At 39.0% G+C, this 21,972-nt stretch overlaps 1 protein-coding gene and 1 long non-coding RNA gene across 3 annotated transcripts in view; both read right to left on the reverse strand.

Moving 5' to 3' along the window:
* LOC126378329 (uncharacterized) overlaps positions 1-21,972 on the reverse strand; it is a 231,319-nt gene that overhangs the window by 207,329 nt on the left and 2,018 nt on the right. The gene's annotated exons all lie outside the window — the stretch shown is intronic.
* LOC126379122 (uncharacterized) lies at positions 5,848-13,064 on the reverse strand. The gene is made up of 2 exons (XR_007568262.1): positions 12,837-13,064; positions 5,848-9,448 (listed from the first exon to the last, which is right to left on the reverse strand). It is a non-coding gene; the product is annotated as an uncharacterized LOC126379122 (long non-coding RNA).

Below are 21,972 nucleotides of genomic sequence, written 5' to 3' on the forward strand. Positions count from 1 at the left end.
GCTGTCTATTTAACTGTGTCGGGTTATTGACGGACGTAAAATTTTTAGACGGTTGGTTTAGATTTGTGCTTAAAATTGACGTGTGTTCCATAAATTTTATGCTTGTCGATTACCCGTCCCTTTCCTTTTCGGCGGATAAGAAAATGACAGATATAACTTAAAATAAAATTAGATGGTATTTACAGGAATTAGCACCATTCTCAACTTGGCTGGAAAATATTAATTTATAAAAAAGTATATTCCCTAAAAATAAAATTCTCAAATGACTATATGAAAACAAATGTCCAAAATAAGGAAAACGAATCCATCAAAGTGATGCACTAAAAGTCGTTTCGCATGTCAAGTAAGATGTTTGGTTGAAAAAAATTGCTTACGATACGAAAAGGACACTGATTTGTATCGAGTGTCTTATCTGTGTCACCAATCGGAATTTTAACTAGAATCGGAAAACAATGTTTCTAAAATAAAATAAATATTAGAACATTAAAATCGTTTGAGGTATTAGAACAATGGACAGAATAGACTAGTTGCCAAATCAATTACTTTTTATTAAAAGTCAAAACACAAATTTACTATGGAATTTGTATGAAAAGCACACTGTGACGTTATAGAAAAACGTGATGTCAGACTTATTAAGTTTTTCTTGAATAAAATTCATAAATAACTTAAATAGAAAAAAGAAAAAGGTTTTTCGTTAGTTTTAGATCTGTCTTTATTTAGTACTTAATCAGAATTCACAATATACTTACTTAATTCGTTCTTAAAGAAAAATGTAAACTGTTACTGATAATTGTTTCTAACTTCAAAAGTGGCTGCAAGTTGTCTTCAGATAAATTGTGGCTTTGTGTCTATGTAATAATGTATGTATTACTCTAAAAACACAAAGCTTAGTCGAAGAACCAAATGCGTGTTTTGAATGCAAAAACTCTCTTTTCTCTATTCCAATTGTAAATTGTAATTTCAAAACGGTGCGAAGAGGAATTTACAGAATAAAAGACTAAAAATTAAAGCTATTAAAACATAAATTCTCACTTAGTCCTTATCTTTATTGTTTGTTCAATTATCTCTACAGATAAGTCACTTCCAATTAACCTAAGAATTAATTCGATAAAAATACTATCTCTCAGTTCAAATGGCTTAAAAGGCGTGTGTTGTTTCAGATAAGATTTCAAACGCGACATACTTATTGTTCGCACATTGAAATCCACTTATGGGGTCGCGTGTAAAATATTTGTTCACAGTATACATAATAAATAGTCTATAATAAAAAAGAAGTTTTCAAAAATTGCTTTTGGATAAGCATGAATATCGTTTCTTTGTTTGCAGGTTTGTCGCCAGTTAGTGTGTTTAATTATTAAGTGTTTTTTACGATAACATTATGGTAAAGAAATAAAATACTTTGTTTGCAGACGACCTTGTTATATTATCTAAAAACCCCTTGTCCGGGTCTCTATCTATAGTCCCGCGATATAGAAAAAAACATTATAAATAATAACACACTATATTTTACAGAAGGAACATGAAGTACATACAACACAAACAAAATGTGAAAATAAATGGTATATAAGGTAGCAATCTCTTCGATGCAACCTTTGGGTCATCATCATCATCAATTTAAGAGCCACGCTCTTGTCGGCTGCATTTTCCATGCAACTTTTTTAGGAAAAATAGGGCAGTGGTTTCCCTCCACCTTTGGGTGGATTAAATTATAATAATAGTGTAGCGGGATGGAAGGTGCCACCAATAAATATACCTACATAAAATAAACTAAGATGCAATACATAAAATACAATATATTAAAGATATATCTATACAATATATATTAAAGATTGTAGATTGAGCTTTGATGGAACCATTTTCAGCCATTTTTTTTCCTGGGATATTATATGCGGAATTCCCGCGTAATCGACAACGCGGGAACATTTTTAACGCAATGTACGGTCACGAGCATTAATATGTATACACTTTGGTACCATGTCACATTTACTTTTTTGACAAATTGAACAGTAATTCTCACTAAATGTCAAATATGTTTGTGTGACAGAGTCCTAAAGTGGGTACATTATATTGCTCATGACTTGTTAGATATTTGTATGTACACGCCTTTAGTGTTCCTAATACCTTAAAACATAAAAACAACAGTTATTCAGAAACAAACGTAAGTCACGTAACACAGGATAACATTACACAGAAATCGTCACCACAAATGTGTTTTTGGATTTATCACTGTTTTCGGCGTCGGTCAATAAACTGCGCTTGCGCATCTTCACGCAATGTTGGCATAACGTCCTTCCATTTACATCTCGAGTTTGCAAAAAACGCATATCTTAATTTACAACTGGATAGGGTGAATGACCTGGTGGGAATATGAGATAAATCATGTTTAAGTGCGAAAAGGGTTCATTTCTCTGTTACGAATATTATTATTTATTTATTATGGTGCATCAACAGCACTACAAACACAAACACACAAAATAAAATACACATAGGAAAAGGTCCGGTATGCCTGCCAATTCAAGTGTACTGGGGGTAGAGAAAAAACATAGGTTTAATTATTTAAGCATGTTATATATTAACCCCAATACCGACCCCGCCGGCGTGGTCGACGATTTTCCTCTTTCAACTCTTATCTCGAACCGCCAGATTAATTGTTTCAAATAATCTTCCTCTCAGACGACGCCTTCAGGCCCGTCTAACCACGACAGGATTGTATTGGTTTTTGTAAGCAAGTCAACTAAAAGTACTAAACAATATTCGGAAAACATTCAAGTTACGATAAATCAAAGGTTGCTGCTATCACTGGAAATTCCAACAAAAAACAATCGTGATGGAATTCGGGAAACCATAAAGACATCATTGCAAATAAATGCACTAAATCTGGAAACGTGACGAGTTTTAAAAAAATACCACACGATTGACATGCCTTTCTTCTTCTATCGTGTGTGTGGTGAATTGCCAATCTCATCAACCCTGGTGTCAGGGTTATTATTGAGCCGCCAAAGGCCCCTGACGTGACTCATGTAACGACTACTTACTTATATCAGTAAGTAGTAACCGGGACCAATGGCGTGCCTTCCGCAGCATGGATCATCTTATTTCTTGACATTCCGTTTGTTTTTTGTTTTGCGTAGGTACCACTACCTCAAGCAGAATGGATCATCTTATTTCTTGACATTCCGTTTGTTTTTTGTTTTGCGTAGGTACCACTACCTCAAGTATTCTCAAAGGTTTGCAAAGGGCAAAGGTTTGGTTTGGTAGCGTTCGCCTCGGCGATCATGAGTTCGATTCTTGATAACTGCTTTGTGACACTGTTCTGCTATGTCCTAGCAGAGTAAGACACTCAGCATGAGTACCCAGCCTGTTTACAATAGCTAGGTTTTGTATTTATAGCGAGGAATGTACATAGTAGTGTCGCGAGTTCAAATCCCAGCTCAGGTTATATAATCCTAGGGGATTAAAATGGCCACATCGAAACATCTATATCGACCACATGGCCACATCGAAAGCAATATTGCAATTTGACATTTACGCTTATAAAACTAAGTGCGTAATGCAAACAAAATGTCAAATAGTAATATTGCTTTCTTAGATGAATTGCTTCGATGTGGCCATTTTAACCCCCCTGAATTCGAGTTTATGAGTTCGAATTCATGTTTGGATCATAGTTGATATCACGTGGAGTCTAAGATTTTTGCATGGCTAATGGCAATATATGCTAGCTCCTATTATTATGGGATTTAAACATAGCGGGTTAGAAGTGGGTGCCTATGCTATACACCTCTCCCTACCCATTTGGGGATACAGACCTGATGCTGTTCTTGTCATATCACTTAATACAAACAAATCCGCGCAACTCAACTATCATCAAAAAGTACTGCCTAAATTACAAGGTACTTGAAAGGGGCCATCACATTAAACACCTTTGCGCGCAAGTAAAAATGCAATAAAAACCACACAGTGCGCATTTTGAGCGCGCATAAAATACGAAAATACTGAATCATCATGGACTTCAATACGTGAGTCTGTGTGATGAATATAAAAACTATGTGAAAGTCGAGGTAAGAAGAAAACGGTTTTCTTCGCTTTATAGCTTAAGGTACACTAAAATTGAGAAAAGTGAAGATAAGTAAGTAGGTTGTTAACGATCTCTGTGGTTCAGTGGTAGCGCGTAAACTCACGATGCGGAGGCTCCGAGTGCGAATCCCTGTGGGAAGATATTATGATCCCTAGTTTAGTTAGAACATAGGCCGATCACCTGATTGCCCGAAAGTAAGATAACCCGAGTTTCGGAAGGCACGGTAAGCCCGATGGCTTACCATAATGAGACCAATGTCTCGGTTACTACTTAGTGATGTAAGTAAGTAAGTGGTTGTTACATGAGCCATGTCAGGGACCTATGGAGGTTCAATAATAACCCTGACGCCAGGGTTGTAGAAGTTGGTAATCCTCCTCACAACTCACACGATAAGAAAAAGAAGTAACTTCATAAACTCACGCTTATAGGCTCTTTCACAGTCACCATGATACTAGAGCCTAAGCAAAGTTGCAAACGATTTCAAAAAACGATAGTGAAAAATGAAAATGAAAATATTTTACTTCACAGCATGTGTTGCTAAGTATGTGTTGAAAAAATCAGCATCATCATCAATTTAAGAGCCATGCTCTTGTCGATGCAGCATTTTCCATGCTACTTTTTTAGGGAAAAATAGGGCAGTGGCTTCCCTCTTGCCTTCCACCCCGCAGTACTCTTGTCTGACAAAAAAAACTGACTCTGACTGACTGTCTGACTGTTGAAAAAAACAACTTAAGTAAATTGCGTTTTCAAATTCAAATTTTATTTTAAACATCGCCGCGGGAACCGACATACAAAATTATGTCATACTTATAGGGCTTGATATAAAAATTCGTCTTCATTACGTTTTTCACAAACAATAATGTATGTGAGTCGCGTCAAATGATACTTTAAGTACTTTCCACAAAATCGTATCAAAATTAGGTGTTACTACGTTTTTGTTACAGATTTGGGTGGGCTGTAATTTTTGTTGCTTTAGAGTCAAGTATACTTTTCGTTATCAACACACACAAAAACGTACCTAAGTATCTTACAATACAAATACACTTTATTGCACCAAAATAAAAAGAAATTATTACAAAAAAGTCTCTTAACTAAGTACATGGCATGCGGCCTTATTGCTTAAAGCGATTTCTTCCAGACAACCATAAGGTAGGTTATCTTATTCATAATATAATCTAAAAATAATGAATGTCTCCGCTAATCCCAAAAATATTAGAGACATTCTTTTAATAACGTAAGAATGATATTACTATTAAACCTTCATCAAATCTTACTTCACTAATTACCTTCCAACCTTTGTTACGACATCACTGCACTATAAAACGCCTATAAATAAACTAACTTTACGCCCGCGACTCCGTATGCGTGGATCGGCTATCGCGCGCGACATGTTTTTTCCCACCCATTTTTCATCCTCTTAAGGGATAATTTCCGGGATAAAAACTAGTATGACTAACTATATTCTTTCTTGTTCTCACACTACCTACCTCCATTAAAACATACATACTATCCCGCTATATTATATAATATAATATTACATAATTATCTCCTATACTTACAGGTTTCCTGGAAGAGATTGCTACTTAGCAATAAGGCCGCATGTTTTGTATTTTGTATTTTCCTGTTTGTGCAATAAAGTTTTTGTTATGTTATACATAAATTGGTTTTTTCTGTAATTATTTGTTGTTTAAATAAAAAAAATATATATATGTCGTAGAAGCGTGGTGTGGTGTATCAGAAGGGTGGGCGTTAGAAGACAATGATGGCCGTCATCAGTATCACAATCATTTTATTTACTTCCACATAGTTTTTGTATCACGATTAAATAAAGTCACAGCATAAGGTACACACTCACGGCAACGTCACGGTATTCGTAACGGTTACACAGTCTCTCGTTATCTAGCGCGCCTAAGGACGTTAGCGCGAAGGGGCCCTCCACCACCCATGGATCCAACATTCGGACCGAATCATCGGGACATGTGAACGTACCTACTTGCTAGGTGCTCTTTTCCGATCACACTTTCTTGACGTCCCTACAAGTTATAGGTGAGCGACTATAGCACTCCACGTTCCGATCGTAATTATTCGACACGTCCGTTCACGACGATGGTTCGCGGTAGACTGCCCGACTAGAACGGCAGTACACGTCCGCTCGACACGACGACTCTGTAGTGACTCCCGACTTCACTCCGCTCTGCTCGTACGCCACCTTACGTCGAAGCGTTGCAACTTTATGACGGAAGTGATGTAACTTCATTTTATTTTCCGATTTGATCAATTTCTCTTCTTAATTCATAACTAACTCCGACACGGCCATCCTGCGTGACACACGTCCTCGTGTGTTAATCTGAAACAATATACCACAGCACAGTATCCAAGTTCGCTCGGTCATTCCTGACCTAACATGAGACTATATAGGACTCTGCCCGAGTTCTTTTTGTGACTCTACGTAAGCTCTACTTGAGACTCTACATGAGCTCTACTAAAGACTCTACATGAGCTCTACTTGCGACTCTACATGAGCTCTACTTGTGACTCTACATGAGCTCTACTTGTGACTCTACATGAGCTCTACTTGTGACTCTACATGAGCTCTACTTGTGACTCTACACGAGCTCTACTTGTGACTCTACACGAGCTCTACTTGTGACTCTACACGAGTTCTACTTGTGACTCTATACGAGTTCTACTTGTGACTCTTACACGAGCTCTACTTGTGTCTCTACACGAGCTCTACTTGCGACTCTACATGAGCTCTACTTGTGACTCTACATGAGCTCACATTACATCATGATAAATCATCAACTAACACTACCGGACCATTGACCAGTATTCACACACTATAAACAACCAAACTTGAAAATCCAATTACTCTTTACACTAAAATCAGCTGAGTAACGATATCTTACAACCAGGCGTCACTACCACCTAAATCGAGCTGTAGCAACTCATGCCACTTACACCAAGTGACGATATCTCAACACAGTTATTGCTGCCACCTAAATCGAGCGACAGCAACTCATGCCACTTACACCAAGTGACGATATCTCAACACAGTCGTCACTGCCACCTAAATCGAGCGACAGCAACTCATGCCACTTACACCAAGTGACGATATCTCAACACAGCTAGCACACAAACTTTACATTTTAGTTGGTAGAATAGTGGTCAATGCGTTACACAATTTCTTCTATATCACTAATTTCTAATTTGTGTAGTTCGACTAATTCTACCGGAGGTCAACTTGACTTAGATTCAGGTACAATGTCATGACCAAATACAAAGTCAACATGACATCCAGGCCTCGACCGCATACCTGTAGTTTCTAAGACGAGCAGCACAAAAGTGGCTGCAGCCCCGAACACTACAAGTGCGCAGCTACCTATCAGAGTTGCTCCGAAACAGGTCAATGGGTTACACAATTTCTTCTACATCACTAATTTCTAATTCGTGTAGTTTGCCTAATTCTACCGGAGTTCAACATGACTTAGATTCAGGTACAATGTCATGACCAAATACAAAGTCAACATGAAATCCGGGCTTCGACCGCATACCTGTAGTTTCTAAGACGAGCAGCACAAAAGTGGCTGCAGCCCCGAACACTACAAGTGCGCAGCTTCCTATCAGAGTTGCTCCGAAACAGGTCAATCATAGCTTTCATTACTCAGTTAAATCAACCAACATTACACATCTACTGCAAAGCACAACAGACTGTAATATTCCTCCCCAAACTGTGGTTTCGCTACAAAACAGTCATAAGTCACAACATCCCCTCCCGGGATGGCCACCATGATCCACGATCACAAAACCACAGAGCACCCTGGCTCTCTCACACACACACACAAGTCATAAAGTCACAATGTAGCGACCAACACCTCGAGGAAATATTACGGCACTTACACAATTACCGATTCGGTATGATCATCATTTAGAATATTTTGCTCTAATTTTCTCACTAATGATTTACTGTTTCGGGCATTTTCTAAGCCTATTTCATTTAATAATAATCCAAATAATTTTACTTCGCAATGTTTACTTCACTTCATTACTTTCTGCACTATATTCGTTTGTATCCTATTAAAACTTCCCATCTTTCAAATCAGGTAAATAAAACAGATACGACTCACCAGGACCTATAAGAATTTCCAATAAAAGATCAACCACTGGTCTTGTAACATGGTTTAGATCTTCAACAGCACTAGCGCAGCAAGTCCGGCTGATATACAACGCGTTGCCGCGATGTCGTCACTATACACGACTACAGCTCAGCCCGCGCCACTTGCATAGCCGCTTGCAATACACCAGTTGCCGAACCACGTGTCAAGTTATGACATGAAACAAAATAATCCACTGTATTATTGTATTCACACGACTTTCAATCGGTTTAAAAAAGATTACAAATAAAGAATATTGAATATTGAAACATTTGATGAATGACAGTAGATTTCAAAACACGTTATTTAACAAGACTTAATTATCATGTCATGATTAATTTCTTTTTCCTCGGAGTGCAAAAATACATCTTTAACCACGCAGATTAAGCGTATCTACACCAATTCGAAATATTTTTAGACCAAAATACAAAGATTTGACGGTGATGAAAACAGATTGGAAAACGCGGTGTGATTGACACGGATTGACACAATGTGTCTCGTCAATTTTGTTTTTTAAAATAAACAATTTCCTCATTATTAGAAACGGAAATTCACATAGCAATAAAGTCAACAACAATAAGGTTCCAGTATGAAAACGACTCACCGTAATAACAGTTTTCAATTTCAGGTTCCATCATTTTCAAACTCGACAGCACACAGCATGGAAATATTGTGATGTTCACGCCATCATATCTTACGGCATGTAGTGATGTCGATCATTAACAAGGTCCAGGTCACTTCAAATTCAGGTCCATCTCCAAATTCAGGCATGGCTGTAGACTACATCTTCATCACGTGGTCACACGAATGTGATAATGATCATAATCTTCTTGTGATTGTGATAATCAAAACTTGCATTTTCTTGTTGTGAACGTCGCATCACGTTGTCTTCATCCAAGTTCACTAATCCCACTTCTGATGTCGTATCAGTGGGTGTCGGGGTGGGTCGTAACATCATCATCAGAATGGAGGGTGGGCGTTAGAAGACAATGATGGCCGTCATCAGTATCACAATCATTTTATTTACTTCCACATAGTTTTTGTATCACGATTAAATAAAGTCACAGCATAAGGTACACACTCACGGCAACGTCACGGTATTCGTAACGGTTACACAGTCTCTCGTTATCTAGCGCGCCTAAGGACGTTAGCGCGAAGGGGCCCTCCACCACCCATGGATCCAACATTCGGACCGAATCATCGGGACATGTGAACGTACCTACTTGCTAGGTGCTCTTTTCCGATCACACTTTCTTGACGTCCCTACAAGTTATAGGTGAGCGACTATAGCACTCCACGTTCCGATCGTAATTATTCGACACGTCCGTTCACGACGATGGTTCGCGGTAGACTGCCCGACTAGAACGGCAGTACACGTCCGCTCGACACGACGACTCTGTAGTGACTCCCGACTTCACTCCGCTCTGCTCGTACGCCACCTTACGTCGAAGCGTTGCAACTTTATGACGGAAGTGATGTAACTTCATTTTATTTTCCGATTTGATCAATTTCTCTTCTTAATTCATAACTAACTCCGACACGGCCATCCTGCGTGACACACGTCCTCGTGTGTTAATCTGAAACAATATACCACAGCACAGTATCCAAGTTCGCTCGGTCATTCCTGACCTAACATGAGACTATATAGGACTCTGCCCGAGTTCTTTTTGTGACTCTACGTAAGCTCTACTTGAGACTCTACATGAGCTCTACTAAAGACTCTACATGAGCTCTACTTGCGACTCTACATGAGCTCTACTTGTGACTCTACATGAGCTCTACTTGTGACTCTACATGAGCTCTACTTGTGACTCTACATGAGCTCTACTTGTGACTCTACACGAGCTCTACTTGTGACTCTACACGAGCTCTACTTGTGACTCTACACGAGTTCTACTTGTGACTCTATACGAGTTCTACTTGTGACTCTTACACGAGCTCTACTTGTGTCTCTACACGAGCTCTACTTGCGACTCTACATGAGCTCTACTTGTGACTCTACATGAGCTCACATTACATCATGATAAATCATCAACTAACACTACCGGACCATTGACCAGTATTCACACACTATAAACAACCAAACTTGAAAATCCAATTACTCTTTACACTAAAATCAGCTGAGTAACGATATCTTACAACCAGGCGTCACTACCACCTAAATCGAGCTGTAGCAACTCATGCCACTTACACCAAGTGACGATATCTCAACACAGTTATTGCTGCCACCTAAATCGAGCGACAGCAACTCATGCCACTTACACCAAGTGACGATATCTCAACACAGTCGTCACTGCCACCTAAATCGAGCGACAGCAACTCATGCCACTTACACCAAGTGACGATATCTCAACACAGCTAGCACACAAACTTTACATTTTAGTTGGTAGAATAGTGGTCAATGCGTTACACAATTTCTTCTATATCACTAATTTCTAATTTGTGTAGTTCGACTAATTCTACCGGAGGTCAACTTGACTTAGATTCAGGTACAATGTCATGACCAAATACAAAGTCAACATGACATCCAGGCCTCGACCGCATACCTGTAGTTTCTAAGACGAGCAGCACAAAAGTGGCTGCAGCCCCGAACACTACAAGTGCGCAGCTACCTATCAGAGTTGCTCCGAAACAGGTCAATGGGTTACACAATTTCTTCTACATCACTAATTTCTAATTCGTGTAGTTTGCCTAATTCTACCGGAGTTCAACATGACTTAGATTCAGGTACAATGTCATGACCAAATACAAAGTCAACATGAAATCCGGGCTTCGACCGCATACCTGTAGTTTCTAAGACGAGCAGCACAAAAGTGGCTGCAGCCCCGAACACTACAAGTGCGCAGCTTCCTATCAGAGTTGCTCCGAAACAGGTCAATCATAGCTTTCATTACTCAGTTAAATCAACCAACATTACACATCTACTGCAAAGCACAACAGACTGTAATATTCCTCCCCAAACTGTGGTTTCGCTACAAAACAGTCATAAGTCACAACATCCCCTCCCGGGATGGCCACCATGATCCACGATCACAAAACCACAGAGCACCCTGGCTCTCTCACACACACACACAAGTCATAAAGTCACAATGTAGCGACCAACACCTCGAGGAAATATTACGGCACTTACACAATTACCGATTCGGTATGATCATCATTTAGAATATTTTGCTCTAATTTTCTCACTAATGATTTACTGTTTCGGGCATTTTCTAAGCCTATTTCATTTAATAATAATCCAAATAATTTTACTTCGCAATGTTTACTTCACTTCATTACTTTCTGCACTATATTCGTTTGTATCCTATTAAAACTTCCCATCTTTCAAATCAGGTAAATAAAACAGATACGACTCACCAGGACCTATAAGAATTTCCAATAAAAGATCAACCACTGGTCTTGTAACATGGTTTAGATCTTCAACAGCACTAGCGCAGCAAGTCCGGCTGATATACAACGCGTTGCCGCGATGTCGTCACTATACACGACTACAGCTCAGCCCGCGCCACTTGCATAGCCGCTTGCAATACACCAGTTGCCGAACCACGTGTCAAGTTATGACATGAAACAAAATAATCCACTGTATTATTGTATTCACACGACTTTCAATCGGTTTAAAAAAGATTACAAATAAAGAATATTGAATATTGAAACATTTGATGAATGACAGTAGATTTCAAAACACGTTATTTAACAAGACTTAATTATCATGTCATGATTAATTTCTTTTTCCTCGGAGTGCAAAAATACATCTTTAACCACGCAGATTAAGCGTATCTACACCAATTCGAAATATTTTTAGACCAAAATACAAAGATTTGACGGTGATGAAAACAGATTGGAAAACGCGGTGTGATTGACACGGATTGACACAATGTGTCTCGTCAATTTTGTTTTTTAAAATAAACAATTTCCTCATTATTAGAAACGGAAATTCACATAGCAATAAAGTCAACAACAATAAGGTTCCAGTATGAAAACGACTCACCGTAATAACAGTTTTCAATTTCAGGTTCCATCATTTTCAAACTCGACAGCACACAGCATGGAAATATTGTGATGTTCACGCCATCATATCTTACGGCATGTAGTGATGTCGATCATTAACAAGGTCCAGGTCACTTCAAATTCAGGTCCATCTCCAAATTCAGGCATGGCTGTAGACTACATCTTCATCACGTGGTCACACGAATGTGATAATGATCATAATCTTCTTGTGATTGTGATAATCAAAACTTGCATTTTCTTGTTGTGAACGTCGCATCACGTTGTCTTCATCCAAGTTCACTAATCCCACTTCTGATGTCGTATCAGTGGGTGTCGGGGTGGGTCGTAACATCATCATCAGAATGGAGGGTGGGCGTTAGAAGACAATGATGGCCGTCATCAGTATCACAATCATTTTATTTACTTCCACATAGTTTTTGTATCACGATTAAATAAAGTCACAGCATAAGGTACACACTCACGGCAACGTCACGGTATTCGTAACGGTTACACAGTCTCTCGTTATCTAGCGCGCCTAAGGACGTTAGCGCGAAGGGGCCCTCCACCACCCATGGATCCAACATTCGGACCGAATCATCGGGACATGTGAACGTACCTACTTGCTAGGTGCTCTTTTCCGATCACACTTTCTTGACGTCCCTACAAGTTATAGGTGAGCGACTATAGCACTCCACGTTCCGATCGTAATTATTCGACACGTCCGTTCACGACGATGGTTCGCGGTAGACTGCCCGACTAGAACGGCAGTACACGTCCGCTCGACACGACGACTCTGTAGTGACACCCGACTTCACTCCGCTCTGCTCGTACGCCACCTTACGTCGAAGCGTTGCAACTTTATGACGGAAGTGATGTAACTTCATTTTATTTTCCGATTTGATCAATTTCTCTTCTTAATTCATAACTAACTCCGACATATACATACATACACTCACGCCTATTTCTCACCATATATATTTGCCACCGGGGTAAGCAGAGACTATAGAATTCCGTTTTCTTCAATCCTGACTATTCCTGACACACTTTTCTTGCTTCCTCCACATTCAACAATCGCTTCATACACGCACGCCAGTTCAGAGTAGATGGTAATAAACCTTTTCTAAGGACATCTTCAATTTGGTCAATGTACCTCCTTCTAGGTCTTCCCGGCCCTGCCAACGACCTCCATACCAAACATCTAAATCGGTCCAGTATTTTAAGCGTGAAAAGGTAACAGACAGACAAACAGTTACTTTCACATTTATAACGCTATAGTTTAGATACTTATTATAAATAACAAATGATTAATTATACCTCAGGTAATTAGTGACAGGCCTACCTTGAACTTTTAATATAATATGATCTGATAGGAGTCAACTTGTTATATTTCTTTCTGTTTACATCCGTTAGTACAACTTCCTTGTGTGTTGTTGGATAACTGAGATTAGTGATATTTTTGAATCTGAAAAGTAGACTTGCCCATACAAAACACCGACCATGAATCCCTTCCAAAAACTCCTTTGGTTCGCGCCAAAAACTCCCGCCACCCCAAGCCAGGAAAAAAGAAAAATAAAGTGGACTCGACTACCGCCGTCGCGCGTTTCTATACAAGAAATTTCTAAAATAACATAAAAGTGTATTAATTCAAGTTGTGCTGTTTAAAATTAATCTGAAAGTGCACTAGCAGTCTCCAGAGCACCCCGGGGTCAGAAGAAACCAAATTCAACAATCCTGTAAGTACCTTTCCTTTGGTCGGTGTTTTTGTATGGGCAAGTCTACTTTTCAGATTCAAAAATATCACTAATCTCAGTTATCCAACATTTATGGTCCTTCGATACGGATTCAGTATATCAAAATAGGTATTAACAGACTATTTCATATATAATTTATGTTATTTTATTCAAAATATTAAATTTACAACATCACATTTCATTGTGCAAGTATTTGTTCAATAGTTCTATTTGTCACAGTGTAATATCATATTTAATATATTTTTTATACGTAGTCAAATACTTAGAATCTATTTCTACAGTGTAAATTACTTTTTGTTCGGTTTTACATAAACAGGCAGTTGTAGGGACGCGTTGTTCTCGAAGTTTCTAGTACATTTTTCTTCAGTTCAAAATGGCGAAAGAAACACCTACAACTCCATTTTTGACCGATCTTGATATCAAAATAAATACGTTAATAAATAGAAAAGAACGTTATTTTAGGCGTGTTCAACAGATGTACGATTTATCTAAAATTGTCGAAAGTGATTCCACGTTAGTTAACAAATTGTTGGTGCGGGTCAGTGAACTCGAATCTTCTCGCGAATCATTCGAACGAATTGTTGATGATATTTCTGCGCTGGAACTAAAGCGTAACCCGGCGTATATAATTAACGACCAGGAAATAAAGGCTTTCGATGACTTGTATTACGAAGTTAAACGTATTTTTCATCAATACGAAACTGTTTCGAATACGTCAAAAAGTGGCGGTGAATTCAAATATGAGCGAAGCGGCGGCTCTCAGCCTCGCTTACCTAAAATTGAACTTGTTCATTTTGACGGAAGGTTAGAGAATTGGATTACATTTCGCGATACATTTATGAGTTTGATTCATACAAATAATTCGATAGGTAATGTCGAGAAGTTCCATTATTTACTTTCCGTAGTAACCGGGCCAGCACTTCAAATAGTGAAAAGTTTGCCTGTATCGAGTGACAATTATAATATTGTCTGGTCATCTCTGTCGGACAGGTATGAAAATAAGCGTGCTATAGCTACCCGCTATTTGGATAAATTGTTCGCGTTCAAACCTTTGCCGAACGAATCTGTTAGCGGATTGAATTCCTTTTTAGAGACATTTCAAGAATGCGTTCAAGCGTTAGAATTATTAAAAATCGATGATTTAGCGGGATTTATTCTTTGTTATATCGGTTTACGTAACCTGGACCCGGTTTCTAGACGAGAATTTGAACAAAAAATCGGTATAAAGGAAATACCTATTTTTAAAACATTAAGCGAATTTGTATCGAATCAGGCGCGTATGTTGGAAATGTCTAATCCTCCTGTTTCAAAGCCCGTTTCAAATAAACCCATTCTAAATGCGGTTCAAAACAAAACTAATAATAATAGTAAACCTATTACAAAAAATGTCAATTCAAAAACCTGTTTGGCGAGCAATGCGGGCCCTGATAATTCTAAGAAGGCATGTTTGTATTGCAATAAGCCATTTCATTCGATTTATAAATGTTACGAATACATTGCGCTGTCTCCTAAGCAGCGAATTGAAAAAATAAAAGATTTGCGTTTATGCGAAAATTGTTTGCGTCAAGGTCACACATCTAATGAGTGCCCATCGAAGATAACATGTACGGTGTGCAAAAACAAACATCATCACACGTTGCATTTAGATTCCAATGTAACTTTGATAAGCACGGGCTCTGATGACAGTTGTGATAACGACTTTAATAACGATCAACAGAATCGGGTCTCCTTGGCATCGTCATGCTCGTCTGGGTCGACAGTTATGCTGGGTACTGCGGTTGTACACGTTACGGATGTTTCAGGCAAATATCAACCCGTGCGCGTAGTGATCGACAGTGGTTCTCAAACCAGTTTTATCACAAATGATTGTGCACAGCGATTAGGGCTTCCACGTCAGAAGTGTAACACTCAATTGTCGGGCCTAGGCGGAACAGTAGTTCGCGATCACGGTATGGTGTCCTGCACTTTAAAGCCGACCATGTCTAATGACCCTGTTTTTAATATAAAAGCTGTGATCATTCCGAAAATATCTGGCGATATGCCATCTGTCACTTTGTCACAGGATTTAATCAACGAATATAAACATTTGGTGTTGGCTGACCCTACTTTCTATCGCTCGAGTCGCATTGACATGTTGCTTGCCAGTGACGTGTTTCCATTCATTTATGATGGTGGCAAGTATCATCCGTCACGTCAAGGGATACCGCTCGCGTTAAGTAGCATTTTCGGGTATGTCATTACAGGCCAGCTGTCAGTGAATACCGGTGCTGACGGTGTGTCGACTTGTATGTTCACTAGTAGCACAGTTAAGGTGGACGATTTAATTAAATCTTTCTGGGAAACCGAAAGTTTATCCTGTGACGTACCTAAAAATCCAGATGACGTCATCGCTGAACAGATGTTTGTCAGTGACCATAAGCGTGATAATACCGGTCGATACATTGTGAGCTACCCATTCAAACCTGACGCGAAACTGGGCGATTCTAAACAAATTGCATTAAAACGATATCAAAATTTGGAACGCAAATTATCTCGTTTACCCGATCTAAGGGGCGAATATAAAACGTTCATGGACGACTACGCGTCGCTCGGTCATATGGTCTGTGTCGGTGACGTATCGGAAGTGGAATCGGCGTATGTCATTCCCCACCACTGCGTTCATAAGCCTGATAGTAGTACGACAAAACTTCGCGTAGTTTTCGATGCTTCGTGTCAAACTACAAATAATCAATCTTTAAATTCCGTTTTATATACGGGGCCCAAACTGCAAGCTGATCTTGTGGAATTATTAATACGTTTCCGTTTACGTAACGTTTGTTTATGCGGTGACATATCAAAAATGTATCGTAATATATTAATTGACAAATCACAACGTCAATTTCAACACATATTGTGGCGAGATTCGCCCAACGAGCCTATAAAGATGTACGAGTTGTGCACAGTCACTTACGGGGTAGTCAGCAGCCCGTTTTTAGCCATTCGCACGTTACAGCAGTTAGCCGCGGATGAAGGCGATCGTTTCCCTGATGCCGCCCGTGCTCTGCGTGAAGGTTTTTACGTTGATGACTTGCTTTGGTCAGTGGATAGTGTAGACGACGCGCTGACACTTCAACATCAGTTGGTAGAATTGCTAAAGCTTGGCGGTTTCGAATTGCGCAAGTGGTCGAGTAATAGTGCTCAAGTTTTAAATAAATTGCCTAGTGATCAACTCGAACCACCTGTTCAGTTCGATGACGGCAAAACTATGGCTATCAAGATTCTCGGCCTGCACTGGCTACCTGAAGAAGACGCTTTCTCCTTCCGTACCACACAGATGGAAAGTAACGTGACGAAGCGCTCCGTGTTGTCGGAAATAGCTAAGTTATTTGACCCTTTGGGGTTCGTTGCGCCTTGTACTTTTCTCGCTAAAACTTTTATGCAAAAGTTATGGTGCGCCAATTTAGGTTGGGATGACGCGCTGCCTAATGCGCTTCTCAATGAATGGCGTTTGTTTTCATTTCAAATACCTTTATTATCGAAACTAAAACATGACCGACATGTTTTTGTGAAAAATCACATTACAGCTCAAATTGTGGGTTTTTGTGACGCGTCGACGAATGGTTTCGCTGCCGTCGTGTATATTCGCAGTCAGGACGGGCATGGCAATGTCAAGGTTAGCCTACTGTTATCAAAATCTAAGGTTGCGCCCTTAAAAACAGTATCGATTCCGCGTCTTGAATTAATGGCCGCTCATTTGTTATCGAAAACCCTACAATATGTCGTATCGATATTAGCCAAGGAAGTACTGATCAGCGAAGTACTGGCTTTCACCGACAGCTCAGTGGCGTTGACGTGGATCAATACACCTGCATTCAAATTAAAAACTTTTGTTGCGAATCGTGTGGCTAAGATTACTGAATGTTCAGCCGGTGTTCAATGGTATCACGTCAACGGCACTGACAATCCTGCCGATGTATGTTCGCGCGGCGCCACGCCGGCCCAGTTGCTGCACATCGCTGATCAGTGGTTCCGCGGCCCACAGTGGTTGTACGATCCACAACATATGTGGCCAGTGAGGTCTCTAACTGAGTTCAAAGGAGAACCCCTGGAACTAAAACCTGTAAAGGAAAGTACGTCATTACTCACTGAAGGTGTCTCTCTAAAAAATAACTTTGATAATATAATAAATAAATATTCGAATTTTAACAAACTGCAGCGCATAGTCGCCTGGTGTTTCAGATTCTTATTCAACTTATATAACTTATTCAAATAGTTCAATCCGAACATTTTGGTGATGACATTGAGTCATTAAAACGAGGTAATCGATGCTCTCAAAGCCTACGTAAACTCGACCCGTTCATTGATAGCCGTGGTCTTCTCATGGTGGGGGGTAGGCTTTCACACGCAAACTTACCATTTACTCAACGTCACCCTTTAATTTTACCGAAAAAATGTCATTTTACGAACATTTTAATTGATTATTATCATAAAGTTTATTTACATGTCGGACCTAGGACTTTACAAAACATATTAGTTCAAAAATATTGGATTATAGCCGCTCGCTGTGTTATACGGTCTCGCCTTTCCAAATGCGTTACATGTTTCAGAAATAGGCCCACTGTAAATCAACCTAAAATGGGCTCTTTGCCTAAGTGCCGCTTACAGGACGTTTACCCGTTTCACACGGTCGGTGTCGATATTGGAGGTCCATTTTATACAAAAGAAACAAATAGACGCAATGCCAGAATCTCAAAGTCTTACTTATGTCTATTTGTTTGTTATTCGACTCGTGCGGTTCACCTTGAGGTCCTTTCGGCGTTGACTACTGAATGCTTCCTAGCTTCATTCGATCGGTTTACGGCTAGGCGTGGTCTTCCACACACCATGTATTCGGATAACGGTAAAAACTTTGTCGCGGCCGGTAAACACTTAAACGAAGTCGTTCAATTTTATAATGCAAGTCAACGGCAGCTTATTGACGGTTTTACAGTCAGAAAAGTGACATGGAAATATAACCCCCCGACAGGTAGTCATTTTGGGGGCATTTTTGAAGCCGGAATAAAATCGGCAAAGTACCACTTGAAGCGCGTAGTAGGTACTCGTGCCTTATCTTTCGAAGAGTTGGGTACTCTTTTTGCTAACATAGAAGCGATTTTAAATTCGCGCCCTTTGTGTAGTTTGTCTAATGACCCGAGTGAATTCGACGTCCTTACGCCAGGACACTTTTTAGTCGGTCGTCAATTGGTATCGGCTCCCAATTACGATCTTTCAGATATACCGTTGAATCGTTTAACACGATGGCAATGCATTACGCAGGCCGCTCTGCACTTCTGGCGCCGGTGGAAGTCGGAATACTTGCACACATTGCAACAAAGGCAGAAGTGGTTTGTTGATACACCTAACTTAAACGTAAACGATTTGGTCTTAATTCATAACGATAACGTACCGTGTCAACAATGGAGTTTGGGTCGTGTAGAACAGATTCACCCTGGACGTGATGGTAGAGTTCGCGTTGTTACATTACGTACACAAAATTCACGGTTACAACGGCCTGTTTCCAAATTGAGTCCTCTCCCAAAAGAGCAGGACCAATAACTTTGTTATTTATTTCTATCATAATAATATCATTCATACACTTAATTATTTATTATACAGTCCATTAGCTTATCTTATTATAAAAAAATATAACTTAGTTTTCTTTGTCAACAATAAAGTACATTATAAGTAGTATATTTAATAATTCTACTCTTGTGATGTTATTACCTATTTTGAAATCACTGTTGATTTCGGTGGGGGGTAAATGTTAGGACACCGACCATGAATCCCTTCCAAAAACTCCTTTGGTTCGCGCCAAAAACTCCCGCCACCCCAAGCCAGGAAAAAAGAAAAATAAAGTGGACTCGACTACCGCCGTCGCGCGTTTCTATACAAGAAATTTCTAAAATAACATAAAAGTGTATTAATTCAAGTTGTGCTGTTTAAAATTAATCTGAAAGTGCACTAGCAGTCTCCAGAGCACCCCGGGGTCAGAAGAAACCAAATTCAACAATCCTGTAAGTACCTTTCCTTTGGTCGGTGTTTTTGTATGGGCAAGTCTACTTTTCAGATTCAAAAATATCACTAATCTCAGTTATCCAACATGTGTTGCTAATCTATTGTAGAGACAAGAACTACTCATAATAGCCTTAATTAGAATCATTGATGCTATTATATTAGTTTTCATTTTATTTAAAATTTTATTTTTTATATCTTTTACGTTACTGTAAGGTCCAATTGATATTATTTTTGTTTAGGTAAACAAAAAAATAGTACGGGTTTCTTGACTGAAACAAATCATTTTTATTCAAAATTTGTAATTGTACATTGTTTGAGGTTTACGCGGTTTTTATCATAATTAATTTTTATCATAGTTATTATCAGGGATATGAGTAATTGGAAATAATAATTATTATATTTGTAATTACAACTAATAAAATTATCAAAAAATCTTAGTCCATAAATAACCCGCTCCTGACCGATTGTTATTTGTAATTGGTAATAATAATAACCTATGTGTGTTCTTACATCATCATCCTACCGTTATCCGGTTTCTCAAGGAGTCTGCTTACCTAACCTGAAGATTTGACCAGTCTGGTTTTTTGCAGAAATGACTGCTTGACTGACCTTCCGACCCGCGAAGGGAAAACCAGCCCAATGCAAGTCGCAAACCTTCGAAACGCATTCTGAATGTGGGTTTCCTCACGATGTTTTTCTTCGCCGCTGTAATACGTCAAATAGAAGAAAAGTTAATATTTATACAAAAGACATCATTATACAAATACCTAGACGAGTACACAACATCGAAGGATGTTCATGGACGTAACCTGCGGAACTGTAATAGGCTGAGAGGTGTTCAACACAGACTTGCCAAGTCTGACCGGCTGACCCACGTCATGGGTCCGGAGATATACAACAAACTACCGACACATATCACTGACGCACCGTCATTGCCCTGTTTTAAGTCTCGACTCAAACGCTGGCTTCTTGAGCATACGTTCTATAGTAATAACGAATTTAATTCATTTAACTCATAATTTTATTTTAATATTTAAGAATGACTCCTTTATTACGCTATTGTATTCATTTTATGATTATTATTATTTTGATACTAAATGAATTATTCTACTAGTAGAATGTAACCTAGATTATATACGACATAATGACATGTAATACGAACTATTACGAATAAATGAATATGAATATGAATAAAATATATGACTATTTATAAGAGTTCAAAATTCGAAAGAACTTTACCATAATTACTATAACTTTCCGTTGTCTCAGATCTAACTGTAATAATGATCACTGTATGATCGATCACTAATAATCCAATTGCCAGATAGTAAAAGATTAACGTTTTTACAAGCAAATCTAATTAGCTTCACAGTCAAACGTAATTAACTATAATTATACCAATTTGTTTTTTCTTATTAAGATATTCTGTTGGTTCATCTGATTAGTATCCCAATTATTATTATTCGCTAATACAGTTATCTCGGCAATTCTATAGATGGCGATACGGCTCACCACCCATCACATGTAACAGAAAGCTCCATGAAGTGGAAAGAGCGTTGGGCTCATGATCTGGAGGTCTACATTCGATTCCCTATGGGGACATTGTCGAAATCACTTTGTGAGATTCCTTTGTTTGGTAAGGACATTGCAGGCTCAATCACCGATTTTATCGAAAACTTAATACCATTCCACCAACCCGCATTGGAGCAGCGTGGTGGAGTATGCTCCATACCCCCTCCGGTTGGTTGAGGGGTAGCCTGTGCCCAGCAGTGGGATGTATATAGGCTGTTTATGTAATACGATTCTGTACTTTAGAAGGCACGTTAAACCGTTGGTTCCGATTAAAAGCCGTAAAACAGTACATTATAAAATAATTGTCTGTATTATTACTTAGACAAATAAAGAACGCGTTGCTTCGCCCACTAGTGGGACTATTTTAGGCTGGCTCGTCTATATCCCTAAAAAGGTATAA

The sequence above is a fragment of the Pectinophora gossypiella genome, chromosome 2 (genome assembly GCF_024362695.1).
Source record: "Pectinophora gossypiella chromosome 2, ilPecGoss1.1, whole genome shotgun sequence".
Classification (NCBI taxonomy): domain Eukaryota; kingdom Metazoa; phylum Arthropoda; class Insecta; order Lepidoptera; family Gelechiidae; genus Pectinophora; species Pectinophora gossypiella.